The sequence below is a fragment of the Sceloporus undulatus genome, chromosome 1 (genome assembly GCF_019175285.1).
Source record: "Sceloporus undulatus isolate JIND9_A2432 ecotype Alabama chromosome 1, SceUnd_v1.1, whole genome shotgun sequence".
Lineage (NCBI taxonomy): Eukaryota > Metazoa > Chordata > Lepidosauria > Squamata > Phrynosomatidae > Sceloporus > Sceloporus undulatus.
This window is the reverse complement of record NC_056522.1, coordinates 34,177,478-34,191,972: the sequence shown is the minus strand read 5'-3', so window position 1 is coordinate 34,191,972 and position 14,495 is coordinate 34,177,478. Positions and strand designations below refer to the sequence as shown.

At 43.5% G+C, this 14,495-nt stretch overlaps 1 protein-coding gene across 2 annotated transcripts in view; it reads right to left on the bottom strand.

The window, feature by feature from the left end:
- HHAT (hedgehog acyltransferase) overlaps nucleotides 1-14,495 on the bottom strand; it is a 316,462-nt gene that overhangs the window by 30,277 nt on the left and 271,690 nt on the right. The window lies entirely within an intron of this gene.

Genomic DNA, 14,495 nt, shown 5'->3' with positions numbered 1-14,495 from the left:
AAGAGGAATACCTTGTTAATCTAAATGAATTTAAGTCTCCAGGACCAGATGAACTACATCCAAGGGTATTAAAAGAACTGGTAAATGTAATATCAGAGCCATTGGCAATAATCTTTGAGAACTCCCAGCAGACTGGAGGAGGGCAAACGTTGTCCCCATCTTCAAAAAGGGAAAAAAGAGGATCCCAACAATTATCGTCCAGTTAGTCTGACATCAATACCAGGAAAGATTCTGGAACAGATCATTAAACAGAGAGTCTGTGAACATCTAGAACAGGGGTAAGCAACCTATGGCCCGCGGGCCGGATCCGGCCCGCCGAGGCCTTCCCACCGGCCTCTGCACAGTCCTGCCACCGATTGCCGCCGATCGCCCCCGTTTTCCGCTGCTCCGGGCACCATTTTGTTTTTCAAAATGGCGGCGCCCCTCTAGGAGGCCCGGTGCAGCCCCTGGAGCACTCCAACAGGGCTCCAGGGGCTGCACTGGGCCTGCAGCAGGCTCCACCTCGCCCTCTGCCCTCCTCCTCCTCCTCCTCCTCCCTAAGAGCAGGGAAAGGAGGAGGAGGCAGAAGGAATGCAGAGCGAGAGAGAAAGGGAGCCAGGGAGCCAGAGCTGCAGCCACAGCCACAGCCACAGCGAGAGGTTGGTTCCTTGGGGGAGGGGGTTAGCTGAAGCAAAATTCCCTCTCAGCACCTTGTGGCTTTCGGGGTTGAGACAGTGCATGCTTGCTGCCTTTTATTTTGAATTGCATTTTAGTAATTTCCATGCTTGTAACTTTATTATTATTACTATTATTATTATTACTACTACTACTACTTGCCCTGTGTTCTATGTGCAAAATCCCCTCTCAATGAGAAGGAGGAGGAGGAGGAGGAGGAGGAGGAGGAGGAGAAAGGTGAGTCATTTTCAGGTCTGCCTTAGTTTTTTTTCATTAATTATTAAAAATATATAGCACTTATTTTTGGTTTTTTATTTCATTATTTTTATTATTTATGAAGGTGAGACAGTGTGACTTTCCAAAGTGCTGTAACAAAGGTCTGCTGTAACAATGATAGTGGTGATGATGATGATGATGATGATGATTTGGTGGAAGCTCCACCCCCCCGTGATTGGCTCCACCCCCAAGCTTTGGCCCCCCCAGTTGTCTGAGGGACAGCAACCTGGCCCCCGGCTCAAAAAGGTTGCCTACCCCTGATCTAGAAGGCAATGCCATAATCACAAAAAGTCAACATGGGTTTCAGAGAAACAAGTCATGCCAGACAAATCTAATCTCTTTCTTTGATAAAATTACGAACTTGGTAGATGAGGGGAATGCTGTGGATATAGTGTATCTTGATTTCAGTAAGGCCTTTGACAAAGTTTCCCATGACATTCTTGCAAACAAGCTTGTAAAAGGTGGGCTAGACAAGGTAACTGTTACATGGATTTGTAATTGGTTGACCGGCCGAACCCAAAGGGTGCTCAACAATGGCTCCTCTTCATCCTGGAGAGAAGTGACAAGTGGAGTCCCACAGGGCTCTGTCCTGGGCCCAGTACTGTTCAACATCTTTATCAATGAGTTGGAGGAAAAAATTGGGGGAATACTTATCAAATTTGCAGATGACACCAAATTAGGAGGAATAGCTAATGCTCCAGAGGACAGGATCAAAATTCAAAATGACCTGAATAGACTAGAAAGCTGGGCCAAAGCTAACAAAATGAAATTCAACAGGGAGAAATGTAAAGTACTGCACTTAGGGCAGAAAAATAAAATGCACAGATATAGGATGGGGGATATCTGGCTGAATGAAACTACATGTGAAAGGGATCTAGGAGTCCAAGTGGACCACAAGTTAAACATGAGTGAACAGTGTGATGCGGCAGCTAAAAAGGCCAATGCAATTTTAGGCTGCATCAATAAAAGTATAGTGTCTAGATCAAGAGAAGTAATAGTGCCACTGTATTCTGCTTTGGTCAGGCCCCACCTGGAATATTGTGTCCAGTTCTGGGCACCACAATTTAAAAAAGATGTTTAGAAACTGGAGCGTGTCCAAAGGAGGGCGACTAAAATGGTGAAAGGTCTGGAAACCTTGCCCTATGAGGAACGAGTCAGGGAGCTGGGGATGTTTAGCCTGGAGAAGAGAAGGTTAAGAGGAGATATGATAGCCCTGTTTAAATATTTGAAAGGAAATCATACTGAGGAGGGAGCAAGCTTGTTTTCTGCTGCTCCAGAGAACAGGACCCGGAACAATGGATGCAAGCTGCAGGAGAAGAGATTCCACCTCAACATTAGGAAGAACTTCCTGATAGTAAGGGCTGTTTGACAGTGGAATGCACTCCCGGAGTGTAGTGGAGTCTCCTTCCCTGGAGGTCTTCAAACAGAAGCTGGATGGCCATCTGTTGGGGATGCTTTGATTTGGATTTCCTGCATGGCAGGGGGTTGGACTGGATGGCCCTTACGGTCTCTTCCAACTCTATGATTCTATGATTCTAAGATTCTATTCCACCAGGGATAAAGTGACATCAGCACTGATAAATCACTATAAGTAAAACTGACAGATTCACACTGGGATTCATTTTTGAAGTAAAATTGGGTTGGACATTATGGGAATTATGAAGACATACCAAAAGTCTTCAATCTGGTACTTGGAGTCCACAAGGCAGCCAAGAAATTGCAGCACCTGGAACACCTCTGTGTAAACAACTTGCTCTGACAAAGTCAGAAGCTCACCTGAGGACTTCTATAGACCCTTGGGTTAGACTATCTCTTGCAGGCTCCACTTCTGTCCACAAAGTAGAAAGCCTAAAAAGGGCTGGACCTTGGCCTAGAGCGAGGAAGTCTTCCATTTTTCCAAGATCTCACCCCAGCGTTGTTACACTATGTCCGGGGACTGTAGAGCACTTGGAGAATGGCGTGTTCTTCTAGAGCTGGAGCTATGCTCAGGGGCTGACAGTGGAATCAGGAGTCTCTTGTGCTGGGAATGCAACAAAGTTAAATTTGTTGACTGGCTTCTCATCTCTTATCCAGCCATCCTAACCTCTTTGAGATATAAACTGATACTCTTAGGAATCTTTCTCTTCCCAGCTCCTTACTGTCTCACTTCTACTAAAATTAAAGCTAGCTTAGTGTTCTGTATTAACTTTGTACTCTTAGGTCCAAAATGCACTGCCAAAATAATCCAGTTTGAGACTGTGTTAACTGCACTGGCTCAATGCTAGGGAATCCTATAGTTTATTGTGGCACCAGAGCTCTCTGACAGAGAAGAATAAATATCTCACAAAACTACAGTTCCCAGAATTCCCTAGCATTGAGCCAGGACAGTTAATGCAGTATCAAACTGGATTATTTCAGCAGTGCATTTTGGACCTAAGAGTACAAAGTCTCAAACTGGATTATTTCTGCAGTGTGTTTTGGACATTTGAGAACTTTCTTATCTTTCTGGATTTGTTACAATGAAGGCTTAGTTTGTTTCTTTAGCCACTGGTGTCTTCAGTCCGTAATCAGAATTGTTAGCTGTTACACACACACAGTCAGGTTATTCCTGATGTTTCACCAGCAGCTGTGGCTGGCATCTTCAGAGAATGCTGGCATGGAAGTGCACCCAAAAAACCCACAAGAAACTATAGATGCCGTTCATGAAAGCCTTCGACTTCACAAACTTTCTGAGTCCTACTCACTTGGCACCACTGGTTCCTCAGCAGCTGAATCTGTGTCCAATTTATTGGTGGATCTCTAAGTCATGACAAAAAGTTACAAGTGAGTCATCTGGTGGTCTTATATCAATTTATGGTCTTAAACCAGTTCATGCAGTCTGCTGTAAGATAGACAGGTCCTGGGGCAGTTAGTCCATGCTTTCTTGTAAATAAAGATTGGTTAGGAAAACCAGCACATATGATTAAATCATGATGACTGCAATTTCTGGGCATATTAGAATGAGAAGAACAGTGAAGTTATTATTGAGGAAAGACAATTGCAGTTATTACTGTAAAGGCAAATGTTCCCATATGTATCAGATGGTATTTGCTGACATCAGTATTCCCATCTATCACTGGAGGATAACCACAACAGTCAAGAGTGGAGCTGGTACATTTTCTGACGTGGCCAAAGGAAAGTGACTGGACAGCTGGAGTGGCTTCTTATTCCCCTGCAGTTTTGCTCTTCTGCATACTGCAGATGAACAAGAACCCATTCCCACTGGCCAGTCATCACAGTCTCTGGGAGATACAGGGCAGTGTCTGTTGGTAACATTATTTTATTATTCTATTTATTCATATACTACCTTTCTCCGAGTATAGGGACTCAAGGCGGCTTGCACAGTATGTGTATGTGTATGACTTGCACACATGTATGTCTCTTTTGAGGTGAGGAACAGAGAGCAAGCCTTCTCTAACCTTGGCAAAACCTCCTCTTACAGCCAATGACATGCCTTGGTAGAGGCCCTGATGCTCCTTAGCTATGAGGGGAGGGGATAGAGATATAAGTCAGTTGAAGAAGAGGTGACTGTGCTAGGTGCTTAGGGAATAAAATGGAGGATGTACTCCCTTTGGGAGCTGGCCTTCATTTCTTCTCATTCTCTCCGTTGAGACCAGCTATCCCAGATCGGTAAGTTGTGGCAGCAGGGGCTACTCCAGGCCAGAGGGAGGGCACAGAACATGATGTACAATCTCATCCATACTGTCTCATTACAGGCCTAATCATTTCCCCCCTCTATAATGTATACAAAGGGCCCTTTTACACTAAACACTACTACTCTACCTTAAACTGCTGTGGTTCCATTCTCTGAAATCTTCCTGGAATTTTGAGTTTAAAGAGGAGTATTTAAAATTTTCTGGCAGAGAATTCTAGTGCCTCACCAGACTAAAGGTAAAGGAAAGCCCCGTTGACAAGGTTGTCAAATTATAGGGTGGTGCTCATCTCTGTTACTAAGCCAAAGAGCCAGAATTGTCAGAGAGTACTCTGTGATCATGTGGCCACCATGATTGCACAGAATGCTGTTTACCTTCCCACTGGAGTGATACCAATTTATCTACTTGCATTTTGCATGCTTTCGAACTGCTAGGTTGGCAGAAGCTGGGGCAAGTGATGGGAGCTCACCCTATCATGTGGCACCTGGGCCTCTAACTGCCATCCTGCCCATCTAGCAATCAACAGAGCCGGCATCTTAACCACATCAGCCACCATATTACTGGACTACAAACCCCAGAATTCCATAAGATGTAGTCATGGCAGTTAAAATGGAATGATAGTTCTATAACTATGTAGTGTGAAAGGGTAGAATTTTTTTTCACTTAACCTAGAAAAGAGAAGCATTTCCATCTCTATAGCAAGAAAAAGCACACTCACAAGAGACAGCCAGGGGCATGGAAATACGTGTAACAGTAGCTTTCCTCCCAGCCAGCTGCACAATGTTTCATGATCTCTGCCAAGACATCTCTCTGGTTCATCAATTAACAGCACCTGCTACCCCACCAGTTTACCAGATTACATACGTAGAAGCACCTGGCTCAGCAGCAGTACCAGCAAGACAGCATTGCCTCTTGCTATTTCTCTCTGCATTTGTAGCTACCACATCACACTGCAGCTTGTGGTCTACTAAAACTCCCAGATCCCTTTCACATGTACTGTTGTCAAGCCAGGTGTCACATGTGCAAATAATTTTTCTGCCTATGTGTAGTAACTTACATTTAAAATAGGATGAAGTCAGGGCTTGGAAACAATGCATGACAAGTAACATTACCTATAATGTGTTACTTTTTGGAGTACTGAGGAGAAATAGTGCTACCATTAAAAAAAAAATAGCAACTGCTAATGTTACTTTTTTGTGGAATGATTAATGCTGATTGATCAACCCACAAACTCAGTGTGTATAATGTTTACTCACTGTTTGTCAAAACCCTGGAGAGGTCATTTGTGGGGATTTGGGGCCACTTGTTTCTTTTAAATGTGCTAAAAAGAACCTGGGGGGAAAACCAACACATATTAACTCATTATTAATATTTTATTTATAAACTGACAAATAATGAACAATAACTAAGTGTTACTTTGGGAAGGAACACACATAATTCCTAGCATTTTAAGACTATATGGAAGGAAGGAAGGTAGGACTTCCCATCAGCCCTACACAAAGGAACTCTCTCCTTCCCAGAAGGCCCTTGCTCCATCTCTGCTTCTGAGGGGAAAGAAGGAAGGAGGGCTTCCCATCAGCCCTACACAAAGGAACTCTCTCCTTCCCAAAAGGCCCTTGCTCCATCTCTGCTTCTGAGGGGAAAGAAGGAAGGAGGGCTTCCCATCAGCCCTACACAAAGGAACTCTCTCCTTCCCAGAAGGCCCTTGCTCCATCTCTGCTTCTGAGGGGAAAGAAGGAAGGAGGGCTTCCCATCAGCCCTACACAAAGGAACTCTCTCCGTCCCAGAAGGCCCTGCTCCATCTCACTCTCCTGCTTGTCCCAGAATTCTCCACAGGAAGAAGGTCAAGTATAACCTGTGCTCCCTGGAAGTACTTCCTGCTTGCATCGGACTCCTACCCAGAAGGCCTGAGCTGGCTACATTATTATTGTTTTTGTCATTATTGTTATTGTTGTTGTTGACCTTTAATTGTAAAGCTAGCTTCACCTCTTTCTTTTCTCTGTCAACCCCATCCTTCCCATGGCTCGCCACATTTCTCCTAACCTTATCCCCATCCGGCCTCTCCCTGTCTCCCTGCTTCCCTTCCTCTGTTCCCTCTGGAACTGCCGCTCTGCTGCCCCTAAAGCAACAGCAATTCATGACCTCTTTCTCTCTAAATCCTTTAACCTCCTCGCTCTCACCGAAACCTGGCTCCCAGCCCATGATACTGCAACCTCCTCTGCCCTTTCTTTTGGTGGTCTCTCTTTCACGCACACAAGCCGTCCTGAGCTTCGAGGAGGAGGGGTTGGTATCTTGCTATCTAACTCCTGCCAGTTTCAAGTTCTATCTTTTCCCCCCAGCTATCACTTCTCTTCCTTTGAGTTTCATCCTATTAGACTCTTTTCTCCTCTACAGCTCCGGGTTGCAGTCATCTATCGCCCTCCTGGTTCTGCCACCCAGTTCCTATCTGACTTTGAATCATGGCTGACATTCTTCCTTTCAGATTCAGTCCCCACTTTGATCCTAGGTGACTTTAATATCCACGTTGACGATTCCAATAACCCTACAACATCTCGCTTTAACTCTCTGCTAGCTTCTTTTGGCCTCCAACCACACTCCAACTCTTCAACTCATTCTCTTGGTCACTGTCTTGACCTAGTTCTTGCTGCAAACTGCGCCATTTCTGACTACCTGGCACTTGACTTTCCACTATCTGACCATCACTTAATCTCCTTTGCTCTCACTTATACTCCTCCTCCTCGCCATACTATTCAACGTCTTTTTCGTGATCTTCAATCTGTTGACTCTAACCATCTTGGTCTGACCCTGGGTTCATCTCTCTCTTCTCTAAATCTCAGGGATTCTGCTGATTCAGCAATGTCTTTATTTAACTCCACTCTTTCCTCAACTCTCGACCATTTTGCCCCTGTCTCTGTACGCACTTCTTCCTCCAAGACTAGACCTCAGCCCTGGCTTACCCCCAACATTAAGTTTCTCCGGTCCTGCTCTAGAGCGGCCGAACGTCTTTGGAGAAAGTCCAAAGAGTGGGCTGATTTTATCCATTTCAAATTTGTTCTTTCTTCCTTCTCACGCGCCCTCTCTATGGCTAAACAGAATTATTACAAATCATTGATCTCTGCCAATGAGAGGAGCCCGCAGCGTTTGTTCTCCATCTTCAACACTTTGCTTAAACCTCCCTCTCCTCCTGTCTCTTCATCTTTCTCTCCTAATGACTTTGCTAACTATTTCATCTCTAAGATTACCACTATTCGCTCTGAGATAGTCCCTCCTGATTCTTCTTCTGCTCTTAATCTTCTATCGCCTTCCCCTAACAAATTTTCTGTCTTTCCTCCTGCCTCTTTGGATGAACTCTCTACACTTCTGAACTCTTCCAAACCTGCTACCTGTCCTCTTGATCCTATTCCTACTCGTCTTCTAATCTCTATAGCTCCCTCCTTTCTGCCCCCGCTTCTCCATATCTTCAATCTCTCTCTCTCTACAGGCTCCTTCCCGTCAGACTTCAAACATGCTCTCATTTCCCCAATTCTGAAAAAACCTTCTCTTGACCCCTCCTCTTTGTCTAGCTATCGTCCGATTTCTCTTCTCCCCTTTCTTTCTAAGGTTTTGGAACGGGTTGTTTATTCGCGCTGTCTTGAGTTTCTTGAAGCCAACTCCATTCTCGATCCCTTTCAGTCTGGTTTCCGCCCAAAGCATTCCACTGAGACAGCCCTCACTAAGATCTCAAATGACCTTTTACAGGCCAAGGCTAATGGCCTTTACTCTGTTCTCATCCTTCTTGATTTGTCTGCAGCCTTTGACACTGTTGATCACTGTCTCCTAGTTGACATACTCTCTGACCTTGGGTTCTCAGACTCTGTTCTCGACTGGTTTAGATCTTACTTGTCTGGCAGATCTTTTGCAGTAGTTGCAGGTGGTCAGACTTCTTCTCCTGTTCCCTTATCTGTTGGAGTTCCCCAGGGCTCTGTTCTGGGTCCCCTTCTGTTTTCTCTCTACACACTGTCCTTAGGAAAACTCATCATCTCTTTTGGCTTTTCCTACCATCTATATGCCGATGACACCCAGCTGTATCTTTCCACCCCTGACCTTTCTCCAAGGCTTGAACAGCAAGTCTCGTCTTGCCTTACAGCTGTCTCACAGTGGATGCGCCATCGGCGTTTGAAGCTCAACATGTCCAAGACGGAGCTTCTTGTCTTTCCTCCTAAGCCCAACCTTCAACACTCCTTTTCTGTCTCTGTGGACAACATTTCCATTCAACCAGTCCAGCAAGCCCGCAGTCTTGGTTTTATCTTTGACTCTTCTCTGTCGTGTATCCCTCAGATCCAGACCACTGCCAAGGCTTGTAGATTCTTTTTGTACAATATTGCCAAAATCCGACCATATCTCTCCGCCTCTACTGCCAAGATCCTGGTCCATGCCCTAGTGATCTCACGACTTGATTACTGTAACGTCCTCCTGGCTGGGCTTCCTCTTTCTCACCTCCGTCCTTTAATCTCTGTCCAGCATTCAGCTGCACGCATTATCACTTCCACCCACCGCTCTGACCACATCTCTCCTGTGTTGGCATCCCTTCACTGGCTCCCTCTCCCTTTCCGCATTCAGTATAAGCTCCTGCTGTCGACATTCAAAGCCCTCCATGGACTGGCCCCTCCTTACTTATCAGACCTTCTTTCTCCTCACCTTCCCACCAGGGCCCTCCGTTCTGGTAGTCAAGGGTTCCTGTCCCAGCCCAGGATTTCCTCTGCCCCATCCCGGATTCGCCCCTTTTCACTTGCTGCCCCTCACTCCTGGAACCTTCTTCCTCCACAAGCAAGAGCCATCACTTCATTAACCAGCTTCAAAACGGAGTTGAAAACCATCCTATTCAGAGAAGCCTTCCCAGGCATCGCATAATTGTCGCTTACTATCTGATGTTCTGTTGTTGGCTGTTTATTGATCCATTTCCTGTATTGCTATGTACTGTATATGTATTATCCTACTTCTGAGTATGTATTTTCCCTGGATAATGATTAACCTTCCATTTTGAAGCCAAGCCCTCCCTTCAGTCCATCTGCCTTGGTCCAGGCCTCGGAGGTTGAGAGGAACTGCTGGACCTCTTACCCTTTCCCGCCACCACCCCCTTCTCCTTCTGTGTCATGTCTTTTTAGATTGTAAGCCTGAGGGCAGGGAATCGTCTAACTAAAAAGATTGTATGTACAGCGCTGTGTAAATTTACAGCGCTTCATAAATAAAGGTTAATAATAAAATATGCAAGACCACTGAATCAAATGCAAAAATGATATCATTCATGTATATTGCACAGATTTAATGGGTCTGGTATAGTTGAATTAAGGATGATCTTTAAATTTTGATTTAACCTTTAGGATCCAATAAAAATAGCATTTGGTCATTTATTTGTTATATGTTTATTCTTGTTTTGTGCTGAAACTAGCTTTCAAATTCCATTGCCTCTCTAAGGACATTATGAATAAAAATGTTATTTGGAGGGAAGTTGGAAGATGTATAATAAACCAACTTAGGAAGAATTTTTGCATGGATGAATCTCATTTAACTTTAATTACTGCTGTAAATAAAGCAATCCCTTTCTATTTAGCAAATGCTTTGCACTTGTAATTGTCATGTACATGAAAAACCAACATTGTTACTATTTCTTCTCTCCATTTGCAAACAGAGAAATATTCTAAAACTCATTAAGAACAGTCATGATGGAAAAGGTTTCCTGAAGCCATAAAGTTTAAAAGTCTATGGCGGGTTACAAACTGCCGGGTTGCGGCGGTCTCCCACCGCCACTGCTTGCAGCGTCCGGGAGCCGCAGCTGCCACACCGTGGGGCTCCCAGACGCTCCGAGGAAGGAGCGCAGAAATTGTACACTATGTTTAACTCATTTTGCAGTCCCTGGGTATCTGGGTTGAGGCTGAATTATGGACACTAAAACATGCACATGCCAATCCCGAACAAAGCTTGGGAAAGTTATGAAGGCACCCGTCTTCCCTCATCTTCCACTCCCAACTTTCAGTCACCTGCTTCCCCTTCCAACATGAGTACTGCCTCACTGGTGGAGTGTAGGAAGGGGTGTTTTTATCAACAGATATGTGCGCCTCATCCCCTCATGGGAGGGGATACCTGTAGCTGAAAATTGGGGTTTGGAGGATAAGGAGCATGGATGGATACCTTTAACTTATTTGATGGAGATTTATAATATTTTGTGCTGTTCCAACAACTGTTAAAGGTTAAAGTTACAGGAAAGCCATCCTAGATCCCATCTGTTAACCCTACTGATGGAGTACTGGTTATGTCTAGGGTGGGAGTTCATTATACATTCAACCCTCTGTATCAATGGATTCAGAATTCATGGGTTCAGCCAACCATGGCTTGAAAATATTTTTTAAAAATTCTAAAAAGCAAACCTTGATTTTGCCATTGTATGAAATGGACACCATTTTACTATGTCATTGTATATATCGGGACTTGAACATCCAAAGATTTTGGTAACTGAGGTGTGTGGGTGGGGAGCAATTTTGGAACCAAACCAACAGATGCCAAGGATACACTGTAAACCCCAAGCTTGATCACAATACAACACACACACACACACACACACACACACTTATCCTTTGTACTATTTGAAATGATGGATATACAATACTTCCTCCTACAAATCTCTGTACACAGCCTGTATGTCTCCATTTCCACTATGAGGCTTCAAAGATGGCATGGTGGCAGTGGGAGAACTGGCATTATCACCAGGCAGGTCTTGTCTGAACACAGAGATTGAAAGGATATATACATACTACTTCAGGCATGTAGGAATTTATACATAAAATCCAGCTCTTTAAATTATTTCCAAAAATCTACAAGATGCTTGCATGCTGTTCAGGCAGTGGAATGAAAAGTAATATTATATGGTGATGTAACAGCTGTAGAATAGTGTTGGAGGCAGTGTTAAACTGTTATTCAGTCAGTGCCATGTGTTTAACATCTTATTCCTCCCTTGCGGTGATGAGTTTTTAATAAGGAGCATTAGATGCTGTAGCATTTCTTCCCAGAACATTTGATGCCATTTATATAAGGATATCTTTCTAATGAAATAATTCTTTTCAACAAACATTTGTTTTCACCATCCCCACCAACGTGTACTTGACCTTTTCTTTCAAAGATCTGCATTACTACAATTCTTTTGCACAGTAAATGAAAACAGCTTTCTGATAAGGGAGCCCATCAGTCCTTGAATTTCCACTAAATATATTTCATCTAGGCTTGGGAAATGCTGAATGATGGCATTGTTTTTATTTTTGGTACTTTCTTTTCAGAATGATATTCTTATAAAAAAAAGACTTTTGGTTTTCAAAGTATCTTACAATGTCTGCACAGGCATAAGTTCTCATGGTGGCTACTCCCAGGCTGATTTGCCATCTCTCCATCATACTGCTGGAAGGCAAAGACCCACTGGGTGAACTTAGGCAAGTCACACGTTCTCAACCTCAGAGAGGTGCACTGTTAAAAACCTCTTTTGCCAAGAAAACTCTGTGATAGGCTTACTTTAGGGGCACCATAAGTCAGAAATGACTTGAAGACACATAACAAAAGTTATGTTATTAAAAGAAAAAGTTATGTTTCTAAAAAGTTATCTTATAAAAAAGTGTTGTTATGTGAAGACTCATAACAAAAAAGAGACATTAAAGACTGCAGCAATTATAGGACCATGGCATTAATCTCTCATGCAAATAAAATTATGCTCAAAATTCTGCAGCACAGATTCCAACCATACATGAACACAGAAATCACAAAAGTCCAAGCAAGGTGCAGGAAAGGAGGAGACACTAAGAACCATATTACAAACATATGGTGGCTAATGGACTATACAAAGGCATTCCAGAAAAAAAAATCATCACGTGCTGTATAGATTACAGCAAAGCATTTGAAATCATGAAAAGCTACAGCTGACTCTAAAGGATATGGGAGTACTACTACATCTGAAAGCCCAGATGAGAAATCTGTATTCAGAACAGAAAGCTACGGATCCAAACAGATTTCAGGGAAACAGACTGGTTCCCAATTGGTAAGGGGGTCAGGCAAGGATGCATTCTATCATCAAACATGTTCAACTTTTATGCAGAAAACATAATAAGAATAGCAGGTTTAGACTCAGAAGGAGGAGGAATGAAGATAGGAGGAAGGAATGTCAACAATCTTAGATATGTAGATGATACAATATTACTAGTGGAAAACATCAGAGACTCGGAACAATTACTAAAGATGAATGTACAAAGGCAGGCCTCAAACTGAACATAAAGAAAACAAAAATAATGACCACAGAAGAAACATATAAGTTCAACCTAGATAATGAAGAAATTGGAACAGCGAGAGAGTTTCCATACCTAAAAATCAAACACTGATCAGAATGGTGACTGCAGCCAAGAAATACGAAGACTAGGAATGGGAAGGGTGCTATGAGAAAACTAGATAAGATCCTAAAGAGTAAAGACAAACAACCAAGTGCCAAAGTCAATCATCCAAGGCATAGTATTCCCCATCACTATGTATGAATGTGAGAGCTGGACTGTGAAGAAAACAGATAGGAACAAAAACAGTTCATTTGATGAACTATGGTGCTGGAGAATAGTTCTGAGGATGCTGTGGATGGCCAAAAATACAAATAAATGAATCCTCGAAGAGATCAAACTAGAACTCTCTCTGGAAGCTAAGATGACAAAACTGAGGCTGTTGTACTTTGGCCACACCATGAGAAGGCATGACTCACTCGAAAAGTCGATAATTCTTGGAAAGGTGGAGCACAGGAGAAAAAGAGAAAGCCAGCACACCAGATGGCTAGACTTAATTAAGGAAGTCACAGTTCTGAAGCTACAGGACTAAAGTAGAGGAGTGGAACATAGAGGGGCTTGGAGATGTCTTGTCCACAGGGCCACGATAATTTGGGGTGAAATCAAGGGCAGCAAACAACAACAACAACAACAAAAAGTAGGCCAGATTCCTGCAGATGTGAGTTTCAAACCAGTTGATGGATTTCCCCCTTTTATTTTAGAAATCATCATAATTTGAAGGATCCCATGAGTTTCAAAATAATAATTAGTATTGCAATGGACAGGTTGCTTACCTGTAACAGTATTTCTTCGAGTGGTCATCTGCGAATACATACAAATGGGTTTCACTGCGCCTGCGCAGTGCTGCTCGGAACCTACTGGAATCACTGGGCAGAGTTACCTCTGCAACATATTGAAACTTTTTGGCGGTAACTCTGCCCACCCGTTATAAGGCCCCTGCCTTCCCGCTCTTTTACCCAGTTCCGCAATTTTTCCGCCAAGCAGGCGATGGAAAGAGCCAATGTGAGCAGGACACTGAGGGGACGGATGGGTAGGATTTGTATGTATTCGCAGATGACCACTCGAAGAAATACTGTTACAGGTAAGCAACCTGTCCTTCTTCTTCGTGGTCTCTGCGAATCATACAAATGGGTTTAGACTGACAAGCTAAGGTATACGGCGGAGGGAGTGTCCTGAAACCAAAGCTATGGTGAACCAAAGGTATATTTATTACAAATAAACACCTTGAACCATAAAAGAGTCAGTCTTTTTGTTCATGCACAGATCAAATAGCAATAACGTTGCTAAACCTGAGGAGGGAACAGAGGTCATGCAAGACCGATCCCATAGAACTTGTGCAAACCAACATTCAACAAATGTAAACAGTGTCAACTGTACAAGTGTAGTAAACACAAAACATCAGTAGTGCAATCAATGCAACCCTGAAACCAACACAGCCCTCCCAAAAGCTGCGTCACGGATGGCTCTGGTTTCCAACCTGTAATGTTTAATAAAGGTTAAAGGTTGGGACCAAACAGCAGCCTTGCAGACATCCTCCAAAGGAATCCCCGACAGG